Source organism: Calonectris borealis, chromosome Z (genome assembly GCF_964195595.1).
Source record: "Calonectris borealis chromosome Z, bCalBor7.hap1.2, whole genome shotgun sequence".
NCBI lineage: Eukaryota > Metazoa > Chordata > Aves > Procellariiformes > Procellariidae > Calonectris > Calonectris borealis.
This window is the reverse complement of record NC_134352.1, coordinates 6,858,912-6,869,436: the sequence shown is the minus strand read 5'-3', so window position 1 is coordinate 6,869,436 and position 10,525 is coordinate 6,858,912. Positions and strand designations below refer to the sequence as shown.

Below are 10,525 nucleotides of genomic sequence, written 5' to 3'. Positions count from 1 at the left end.
GAAGGGCGAGCGCAATCCTCATTGGCTGCCGCGCGGCCGCCGGGAGCGCGGCCTTTTCGGGCAGGCGGAAGCGGCGGGCGGCGGTGCGGGAGGAGGAGGAGGAGGAGGTAGGTCGGTCGGGGCGCCCCGCCCCCTCCGCCGTGAGGGGGGCGGCTGCCGGTGGGGCCGGGGCGAGCGGGACCGTCAACCACCACCGGTGCCGTGAGGCCGGGGCGAGCGGGCCCGTCCCCTCAGCTGGCCCGGGGTCGGGGTCGGGGGCGGGCGGTGGAGCCCAGGCACGGAACGGCCACGGTGGTCGGTGCCAGGCCCGGGGCAGTGCGGCCGTTCGGCCCTCGCCTGTTCGCGAAAACTGTTTTTCTTTCTTTGTTTGTTTGTTGTTGTTTTGTTTTTTTTTCTAATAATTCGTGCTGTCTGTTTCCAGCGGGTCCCGCGCCTGCCGCCCGGCCCTGGCCCCGCGGGGCAGGGAGCGGGTCGGTTGTCTGAGCGGTGTGGGGGGGCCGGGGTGCCGGGGTGCCGCTGGGCAGGGCGACGGGGCCGCGGCCCTCTGCCCTCCGGTCCCTGCGGGGGTGAGCCGCTTGCTGGTGAGACGTAAAGAACATAAAGAACGCCTTAATGAGGCCATTTTTTAATAAGCTGCTTTTTATTGTTAAGTCAAGGTCCTGTTCTTCCTTAGGGAAAATCCAAACTGGCTTCGCTTCGGGAGGAGAGGGAGTGGAGCCAGGAGAGCCTGGTCTTTCTGCTCCAGTCTGGTCTCCTGTATTTTTGCTCTTGTCCCGTATTCTCTCCCTGTAGAGGTTTTCATCTTCTTTCCTCTTCTGTAATTGCCCTTAAAACATCAAGTCAAGTTGAAAATGCTTGGGTAAAGGTAGTACATTTCCTTGCCATGACCACAGTGTATTTTTCTGTAACTAAAGACACAAAATTATTAAAAGACCTAAATGTTCTCCGTGGCTGGCCTCTTATACTTGCATATAAGAGAACCCTGTACAATTAAAATCTGCGGTGACTCTTGCATTTGGCAGCTGTTTTTGACAGCGCCTGCCCCACCATCAAGCCATACGAAAGGGATAGGCCTTTATTTTGGCTCGCCATGAAAAAGATGCAGCATTTGTTTTTTAAACTAGGAGATGATTAGTTTTTTAAGGAATTACCTTTGATCCTGTGAGGGACTTAAGGGAAGTGAAGACTAATGTGTTCTGATCAGTTCTGTAGAACTTAATTGTGATTATTTTTTGTTTAGAATAAGGTGCCTCGATGTTGCTGTCACGACAAACCTCTGTTCTGAAGTTCTATGAACAATCTGTTCCTCCTCTTATAAGTACAGTTTATCTTACAGAACTTGAAGGGCATTAACCCTTTCAAAGATGACGGCTTTTTTTGAGGTCTCTGTCATTCTGTATCTTTCAGTACCGGGGCCAAATTGTTTTCGCTTGTCTGTTGAGTGCGGGACAGGTTTTGCTTTTTCACTTGCTAAGGGGAAACAAATTTTTCATCCTACTGGAAGAAGCTGGGAAAACATTTGACATACTTACAGAAGTTGCTGTAGGAGGCTGCAGGGGAATGAGAGTATGTGTATAAAACATGTTTGTATAGTGGAATCAAGGCAGTATTCTACTAAAGCAAAGTACTTTAAGGCAACTGAAACAAACATACACAATCCACTTATATTCATAGAATCACAGAATCATTTAGGTTGGAAAAGACCTTTAAGAGCATCGAGTCCAACCATTAACCTAACATTGCCAACTCCATGACTAAACCATGTCCCTAACTGCCACATGTACACGTCTTTTAAATACTTCCAGGGATAATGACTCCACCGCTTCCCCGGGCAGCCTGTTCCAATGCTTGACAACCCTTTTGGTGAAGAAATTTTTCCTAATATACAATCTAAACCTCCCTTGGCGCAACTTGAGGCCATTTCCTCTCATCTTATCGCTTGTTACTTGGGAGAAGAGACCAACCCCCACCTCGCTACAACCTCCTTTCAGGTAGTTGTAGAGCGCGATGAGGTCTCCCCTCAGCCTCCTCTTCTCCAGGCTAAACACCCCCAGTTCCCTCAGCCGCTCCTTATCAGACTTGTTCTCCAGACCCTTCTCCAGTTTCGTTGCCCTTCTCTGGACACGCTCCAGCCCCTCCATGTCCTTCTTGTAGTGAGGGGCCCAAAACTGAACACAGGATTCGAGGTGCGGCCTCACCAGTGCCAAATACAGGGGCACGATCACCTCCCTACTCCTGCTGGCCACACTATTTCGATACAGGCCAGGATGCCGTTGGCCTTCTTGGCCACCTGGGCACACTGCCGGCTCCTGTTCAGCCGGCTGTCGACCAGCACCCCCAGGTCCTTTTCCTCCGGGCAGCTTTCCAGCCACTCTTCCCCAAGCCTGTAGCGCTGCCTGGGGTTGTTGTGGCCGAAGCGCAGGACCCGTCACTTGGCCTTGTTGAACCTCATACATTGGCCTCGGCCCAACGATCCAGCCTGTCCAGGTCCCTCTGCAGAGCCTTCCTACCCTCCAGCAGATCAACACTCCTGCCCAACTTGGTGTCGTCTGCAAACTTACTGAGGGAGCACTCGATCCCCTCGTCCAGATTGTTGATAAGGATATTAAAAAGAACTGGCCCCAGTACTGAGCTCTGGGGAACACCACTTGTGACCGGCCGCCAACTGGATTTAACCCCATTCACCACAACTCTTTGGGCCCGGCCAGCCAGCCAGTTTTTTACCCAGCGAAGACTACGCCCATCCAAGCCATGAGCAGCCAGTTTTTCCAGGAGAATGCTGTGGGAAATGGTGTCAAAGACTTTACTAAAGTCCAGGTAGACCACGTCCACAGCTTTTCCCTCATCCACTAAGCAGGTCATCTGGTCAAGGAAATCAGGTTAGTCAAGTAGGACCTGCCTTTCATAAACTCATGCTGACTGGGCCTGATCACCTGGTTGTCCTGTACGTGCTGCATGATGGCACTCAGGATGATCTGCTCCATAACCTTGCCCGGCACCGAGGTAGTTCCCCGGATCCTCCTTCCAGCCCTTCTTGTAGATGGGCGTCACATTTGCCAACCTCAAGTCAACTGCGACCTCCCCCGATAGCCAGGACTGCAGATAAATGGTTGAAAGTGGCTTGGTGAGCACTTCTGGCAGCTCCCACAGTACCCATGGGTGGATCCCACCTGGCCCCATAGACCTGTGTGTGTCTAAGTGGGTGTAGCACGTCACTAACCATTTCCCCTTGGATTATGGGGGCTTCATCCTGCTCCCCATCCCAGTCTTCCAACTCAGGGGGCTGGGTACCCAAAGAACAACTGGTCTTACTGTTAAAGACTGAGGCAAAGAAGGCATTAAATACCTCAGCCTTTTCCTGATTCTTTGTCACTATGTTTCCCCCTGCGTCCAATAAAGGATGGAGATAATGCTGTTAGTATCTTCTAAAGAGCAACTTCATTTGCAGTAGTAACTTTGGTAACTACAATTTTGAATTCGCTGTAAAATTGTAGTTTCAAATTCATAATCACCAAAATTACTTGAATGTTCTTCAGTGTAAGCAGATGTAGAATTTAAGATGAGTTTTCTTGTATAACTAGTTTTTCTGTCCTATGGATTTCAGACATTATATTGATTTTAGATTTGTTTTTATTTTTCTCAAGATTGTGTAAGTCTAGTAACTATGAAAGTTCATTAATTTGCAAATTTATTGATTTATTTAATTGGTAATCAGCAAGATGCATGGTCATTTTGTCATAACATGTTCATACTTCTTACTCCTATTTTGTTAGTGAATTACATTCACCGGATCAATTTCTTTTATTCACATATTGAGGTTTTGGATGAAAAATGGAATTCAAGACAGTTCTAAAACCAGCTTTATTATCTAGTATAACCTGATGTTAAAGTGTTTGATTGACGTCACATTAAGGTAGATTTCTAAAGTGAAAGAAGTTATAACTGTAACCAACGAACAGTTCAACCTCTAAGGGTTACCATAACCCTAGATTTTAGAGGCAATAATACTTTTGAATTTGTTTATGTGTCTCTGAGATGGAAAAAGAAAACTGTTTTGGTTTTCCTTTTTGGTTTCACTTTTGGTTTCTCAATGTGGATTAGTTACTGTAACTGAAAAATTATTCCTGTAACTGCAGAGGAGACTGCAGCTGTCAGTTCTCGGTCACACTGTAGTCAAGCCTGCTTCCAGGTGGTCAGCTAGCTTTCTCTAGTTCAGTAGTTTTGTTTGCAAACGTGGCCTGTATGATAATTTTTATATACTGTTACCTACTTTGATAGTGTCTGGTAAGCTCACATATGAAATCCATTGCAGATTTTTGCAAAAATGCTTTTTATTTACCCTAGCAATTTAACTTTCAAGTGAAGTTTCCAAAAGTCTCCGCTATTTGAAGAAGAATTTTCATTGATTACATGCTGTATTAAAATGCTTTCAGCTGCATATTTTGCTCTTACGGGAAAAATGCCAATTGATCATTAATGATCTTATGGGAGCCTTAGTGGCATCGTTTAAAAGATAGTGTACCTAGCATGACAATGTCTTTTGGGATGCGGCTATGATACACATAGGATATTGATTGAGATGTAAGATTTCAGATGGTGGTACTCCAGTTTCCTTTGTATTTTTTTCTCCTAATTAATATATTGTAATGGAAAACGAACTACAAGTGGCTGAGATAGCTCGGTTGGTAGTGTCTACAGGAATTGGCTGGATATGCGTTCTTGTCTGTTGAATCTCAAAATAAATTAGAAGTTTAAACAATTATATATCTATATAGCAATATTCAAATAGGTAAATAAAACCATTGATGAATATTGGTTTTCTGTGCGGTTGTGGTTTTTTTTTTTTTTTTTTTACCAGGAGGTTTAATGGTATTGGCTGTGCTTCGTAGTACATATATATTAAGAAATGGTTTAGTAGTGTGATTTGCCGGTGAACAGATTGCATATTGTTCAGTTGAGTGTTTAAGCGGTTAGAGCATACCAAGGAATTTGTGTATATAATGAAAGGTGAAAAAGGTGGCTTCAGAGATTAAGCTTCTAGGTTGTTTTCAAATGCAGGAAGAATTATAACAAAACAATGTCAACTTGCATGTGGGAGGCTAGGTATTTAGTTTCTCTTGTGTCTTTCAGCTTTCTTAAGAAGTAGGAGGATTGGAGGAGATACTTTAAAAATATCACAGGTGCGTGACTGACATGGCAGGTACATCTGTATAAACAAGTATTTGTGCATAACAAATGTGTATGTGCATATATGAGGTGAAAAAAAAATTGCAAATAAGATATAAATGCATTTTTTTTTTCTGAGATATGCTAGTTTGAATGATTGGCAAAAGCTGGTAATGCTCTTTTTTGATTTTTACGTCATATCCATATCTTTTGTTCCTAGTATCTTCAACTACAAGCGTGAATGCATAAAAACTTATTTGCATAGTTGCTACAGCTACAAATTCGTTTAGCTCTCTCACTGGAATAAGGAGGTGGCAGAACATGAGGGATATGCATTATTCAGGCAAACATGTAGTGAGTAGGTAGTGTTCTGTATGCCGGCAATGGTATTAGAACATGGCACTTTGGTTGCTAATACCCTTTTGCAAAAAAGCTATCTACATTTAGGCATGGCTCCTCTTGCTTTCCGTTTCCTGCCTCACTCTGTTACCTAGCAGAAGTGCACGCTATATTCACTATAATAGGATGAACCACAAGAGCTGTAAAATGCTTGGAGGTTGCAGCTATTCTGAGCAAGAATGAATACTCAGTCCTCAGTGTTCACATCAGAGGTGCTTGGGAGTGCTTTAACCTGGTATTGTAACCATACATTTTATAGAAACTTACTGTGTCAGGTGATATATGATAAGGAATGTTCATATAACAATGAACGTATACCTTAAAATTTCTGCTTTTCGTGCCAGATTTCATATGAATTGCTGTCCTTTATCAGTATGATAAAACTTCATGAATTGTGTAGGCTGTTGTTTTATAGGAGTTGACTAGAGTCTTGAAAGACTCTGAGGAATGAATATGCCAGCTATTATGCTACACTTGATGTGGGATACACAGATACTGAGTTTGTAGTCTGGGATGCCTTCATTTGTTGGATCAGACGATGGTGGCTACGTTGCCCAGATTGTAGAGAGAAAATACTTGCCTTTTACTTTATATGCTCAACATTTTTGTTTGCTGTTATACAGAGTGTTTAGAACGATTTGTGTACATTGGCATTACAGGCACTTCAGGAGTTATTTTGTCATTGATAGTGAAATGAGCAGAATAGCAGCATCTTGGATCTACAACATTATTTAATATATCTGTTGGTGAAGTTCTTAAGAGCTAAACCTAGCGAGTTAGATTTTTACACACTATTATGGTATACAAAAGTGCATAAAAGATTTTCAAAATTGCCTCAACATTTAAATTCCATTGATTTCAAGTGTTTATCTGGACGAAAACCAGTACTTCTAAGTCATTACTTACAACTTGCAAAACAAATCTTTTCCATCAAGTATTATTTAAAGAAAACCAAGAAACGATAAAGTCATATACAACTGATGGGCTGATGCCAGGGCTACTGCACAACTTAGCAAGGCACTCCAGCTTGTTGTAAAAAAAAAAAACCCCAACCAAAAACATGGTGTCATGGCCTTGCTGTAGAAACAGTTATGCTGTACATGGCACAGGTGACCTTAGCCCCTCTTGTGACATACACGATCCCAGTGTGGCTGCTGCTGGTATCTTGTCTTGTCAGCTGATTTGCAAGAATGCTGGATAGCTTACAGTGGTCTGTTTTGACCAATAAATTTCCATTTCAGTATGGATGAGATAATTTAAAATGGTTTACTATACTGCATGTTGGCTTCACTATATTACATGTTACATGCTTCTGTATGTGCAATGAGCCTTACGGGGTCACTTGCTGTTTTGTCTCAATGCCTATTTCTGATGTCCTTGTTATCTTTCAGTGCCACTTGAAGATGAGAAATTTTAATCCTTACTTCTTGTCGCCTAGGGCTTAGCAGTAGGTGGAGAATGTTTTTAAGAGGTTATGTTAGAGCTCAGGAAGGCCAAATGAAAAAGCACCACACATCCTTAAAGAGTAGGTGGAATTGCCAGGAGTTTAGGGTGAGATTTTCAAGGTCTCAAACCATTATTCATGTCTTCAAGGTTAATAGGATGCAGCTGTGATTCCTTCACTGTTATATTTGACAAAAAGTGCGTAGTGCTTGCTGTTATTGTGGGGAACGTGTAAAATAATGTGCATACACATTTAAGTTATGACCTGGACTAACTTAACTAAATTACAAAGAATCCAATTTAGAAAGCTAGTGTAAAATACTATGAAATGGTTCATGAAAGGAAAATTTTTGCACCAAAAGTAGGATTTGCTCTAGTTCCATCCCTGGTCCCTCTGCTGTCTTGAGCTGTCCCCTGGGTTAAGAAAGTCCTTCACCTCCTACTGATGGTAATTGGGATGTCTTTGTGGATTTTAGTCTTCCCCACCTCCTTTGTCTCTATACATGAGATGAAAAAAGGAAAGGTGGCAAAAGGCTCCTGTGAATTTGAAGATTATTACTGGAACTTAATATCAGGTAATGTAATAAGGACTGCTGTCCAAGATATGTCAAGATATAGAAGACTTACTGGATTATGTATGGTACCATGTTGACACAAGCTAAGGTGAAATTTAGAAGAGAATTACTAAACAAATTACTGTTGTTTGCTAATCTAACACAGTTAAATCTGATCAACATAAAGAACATATTTTACAGGAAAAGTTCCAATTTGAAAAAAATTTCATTATGCTTGTACCTAAGCAAGGGCCTCTGGTGTTAGTATCTTCTGAGGCATACTAGTAATTTCACAAAAAATTATTTGATTGAATAGTCCAAATTTCCAAAGTTTGGAAAATTATTGGAATATTTCTGCATCTGCTTTGCAAACTTCTAGGTGAGTTTTGTGGGAAGGGGTGTCCTCCAACAGAGCAGACAGATAGAGCAGAGATTGTAAAATACATAGTAAAAAAGGGAGACTGATCTTATGTGATTTTAAGAGTGCAGAGACTGAGAACTTTTGTGTTCTTGATCTAGACATCAGCCAAATTGCTTGCTATCTTGGGATTGAAAAATTAATGCAATTAGAGGGAGAGTGAGGCTATATATCCTATCACAGGCTGCATTTGTTTTTTAAAAATTATTCAAATGATTATGAAAGGGATTGTTTGTTTACAGGTCTACAAAAGGATCTTAGAGGCCACCCTTTTCAGCACAGTAGCTGGACAGGAAAGAGGGAGCACGGAGCTTTCCAAATGCCGTCAGCTGTGTCAAGCTTATGGTGGAAACTTCACAAAAACCTGAGGAGAGATTTGTGTTGAGTGAGCCAGTGAGGGAAGCTTAGACAGTAGTTAGAGGCAGTAAACTCTATTGTGTGGATTTATATTAAATTTCTCCAGCTGTGAAACTTAACATTAATTTACAGAGTACAGCACACAGTGGCCATAGGCAAAACAGAGATTGGGCAGAAATGTTAATTTCAGTGAAAGCTAGGCATTGCTGTCATAGAGGATAATTATTTTTGGAGATAAGAGGCAAGGAACTAGCTGAAGCATTCTTGTGTGTTTCTTGGTAATAGACCTACTTGACTTACATTTCATAATCTCCTAAAGGCAATATTAGAGAGAAGGTTTTTTTTTTCCTCTGCCTTGGTCAGGGAAGCATATAGATGAAAACTGTGCTTTATATTTTATAATGCTTCTTTAATCTTGTCTGTTCCAGGGATTTGTTTTATTATCCTTGACCATCCCAAAAATAGATGGGTTTTTTTCTCTTCTTTAAATAATAAGGTAGAGGAGGAATTTTTTAGTATATACTGTTAATTCGAGGTTCGTGTTGTGATTTTGGTAGTTGATGATGCAAACCAAGTAAGTGTGCTTGTAACATTGAAAGGGAGGAAAATGCAGTGGGGGTACTGTATCTAAAACTGTACTGAAACAGTTTGTTGGAGCTGTGGAGAATTGACTCATCTGCACAAAGGGCTGTTTTTTTTATGCTCAGGTACCTGCATTAGTTCAGAGTCATTGTATTTGTTCACGGTTTTGTTTCAAATAGTGATGTGCAGTAGTGGTTCTGTTTAGCCTCTACAGCTGGGAACCAGAAAGCTCAGCAACATGAAGGTAAAGTGCGATCCAACATGTAGTGAAGCCTAATCTTAACTGAGACTTATTTTTAAAATATTTTTTCCTTTTGTTCTGTTTCAGTTTCCGCCCCATCCCCCCTCACCCCCTCATAATTTTTTATATCATCATTCCATGAGAACTGATTTAACTTATCTGGGAAAGCAGTGACTTACAGTCTTCAAACAACACTTTCGAGACCTCTACACTGATGATCCACATATTTGCCTTGTAATAATCTACAGTTAAGATTTCAAAACTGTGTCTAACTGGTGCAGTATCAAAGCACTTTTGTGCTATATTTTCCTAATGAGTACTTAATTGCCCCCTCAGTTCAAGTCCCAATGGCATTTTTCCACTCGTGTGCTCCTGCTGTGTCCTCATATTAGTCTGCAAATTTCTTTTCACTCCAGTGCAAGCTAGCATTCTTTAGAAGTTGTGAGGGAAAACTAATATTGAAAAGCTGGCTTCCTTAAGTAGACCCCCTGCTTCGCATCAAGTGTCTTGGGTAAGGGTTTAATTTTTGAGAGTAGTGGGGTTTTTCTGGAGTTTTTTTTGCCTAGCCGATAGTAAGAAAAAAAATCACCACATGAAAGAGTCAGGAAAACTACTTAGAAAAGCAGTGAGCTGATACGTCTTGAAAAGCTTTATATTTTTATGTATAGAACTTAAGATGTAAAAAGTACAAGTGACTCTTATGAAGCTCTTTACGTCCTCTTCCTTTCTAAATGTGGTTTGTAGACATTGTGCTGATTGAGCACAAGCTAATAGATATGTAAGTGATTGCTTATTGTGTAGAGTCAGTGGCCACTGAATTTGCTATCTGTTTAGTGGAACTGTGTCCTTATTTATTTTATTTATTTTTTTAAAACAAAGCTGCTTGTTTGGTCAGGGCTTGTGGGACTTGTGCACTGGCCCTCCTCCTTGCTAAAATACTGGCATGTCAGTCGTCCTTGGATATGGACTGGTGCTTATCTCCTGTTTTGATTTGTCCAATGTGCATTGTCACAAAGCTTAAGCTAAACTGGTGCCTCGCTTTTCTGTGGGTTTCTGCCTCTTTTGAAGGTGCTATACCATGGGGCACTGGCATCATATAATCCTATGTATATGTACCTGTTGTGTTACCTGATAGGTTGAATCTCATGGCTTGGCATTTAAGGCAGATTAAAGAACCAAAGCTGAATCTGTGTCCATCTGTGGAAACAGTCGAAATCGGTGTTCAATATAGATGGATATGGGTGGATGTCTCTTTGCCTTATCTTCAAACTTTGATTGCTCAGCCTAATCCATCAAAAAAGTAATTAATTTTCAATGCAAAGTGATAAACATGGCTGAATAAAGAGCTGCAAAATTGAAATTTAA

At 41.6% G+C, this 10,525-nt stretch overlaps 1 protein-coding gene across 2 annotated transcripts in view; it reads left to right on the top strand.

Moving 5' to 3' along the window:
* Nucleotides 1–44: 44 nt before the first annotated feature.
* Nucleotides 45–10,525, top strand: part of XRCC4 (X-ray repair cross complementing 4) — a 189,089-nt gene continuing 178,608 nt past the window's right edge. The window contains exon 1 of one of the 2 annotated variants that reach the window (XM_075137749.1): nt 45–107. The gene's annotated coding sequence lies outside the window, so the exon portion shown is untranslated. The remainder of the gene's footprint in view (nt 108–10,525) is intronic. The other variant, XM_075137750.1, reaches the window with a different exon arrangement.